The sequence below is a fragment of the Penaeus monodon genome, chromosome 29, assembly GCF_015228065.2.
Source record: "Penaeus monodon isolate SGIC_2016 chromosome 29, NSTDA_Pmon_1, whole genome shotgun sequence".
Taxonomy (NCBI): Eukaryota; Metazoa; Arthropoda; class Malacostraca; order Decapoda; family Penaeidae; genus Penaeus; species Penaeus monodon.
This window is the reverse complement of record NC_051414.1, coordinates 12,407,632-12,408,324: the sequence shown is the minus strand read 5'-3', so window position 1 is coordinate 12,408,324 and position 693 is coordinate 12,407,632. Positions and strand designations below refer to the sequence as shown.

Genomic DNA, 693 nt, shown 5'->3' with positions numbered 1-693 from the left:
GCACCCGAATGGAATTGCAGCGCAAAACAGTCGTACAAGAACGAAAGAGTCCAGCTAAGGATGACTGCGCAAAGGCCTTGACTGCGCAAAGGCCTTACCTAGCGACGCTACGCTCTACGCAAACACCATTGTAAAAAGCCATGATTTTTGCAGTGCTCTAATGATTCTGAAGATGGCCCAGTTGGTCAGTTTGACATGGTAACCTGTTGATCTTGAAAAGATACCGGCACAGATGCAAGAATATTACTTTAAAAGAATCTCTGTTCTGTTCTTTATTGACATTCTGTGCTCGTTATGATATACAGTTATTGAGTAATAAGCAGTTGTTACGAAGTTGCAAAGTTCAGATTGATTAAATGAATCGCGAGTGGATACCTTTTCAGCAGAACATAAAGTCAAACAAGTTGAAACATTGTTTTTAAGTAATCCTCTTATTTGACGAACGCACTAGCTGAATTCCACGTTGCCAACAGTTATTGTGTAGCCCATTGTAATGTTTGTTTATTGTTGTTGCTTCCATTTGTTTTCCCTTTCTGTTGCAAAGTTGATTTTCATTATAAATTAATAATTTCAAAATGCATCAAAGTCCTTACAAATATTACTCGTGGTTAAATGTCTGTCTTTTGTTTGTCTGTTTAACTGTTAGTGTACAGAGACCTTGGCTTTCACCAAATTAAGATTGAGATTGAGGTT

General features: G+C 37.7%; 1 protein-coding gene across 1 annotated transcript in view; it reads left to right on the top strand.

The window, feature by feature from the left end:
- Positions 1-693, top strand: part of LOC119591962 (TLC domain-containing protein 2-like) — a gene marked incomplete in the record, with an annotated part of 36,123 nt that overhangs the window by 796 nt on the left and 34,634 nt on the right.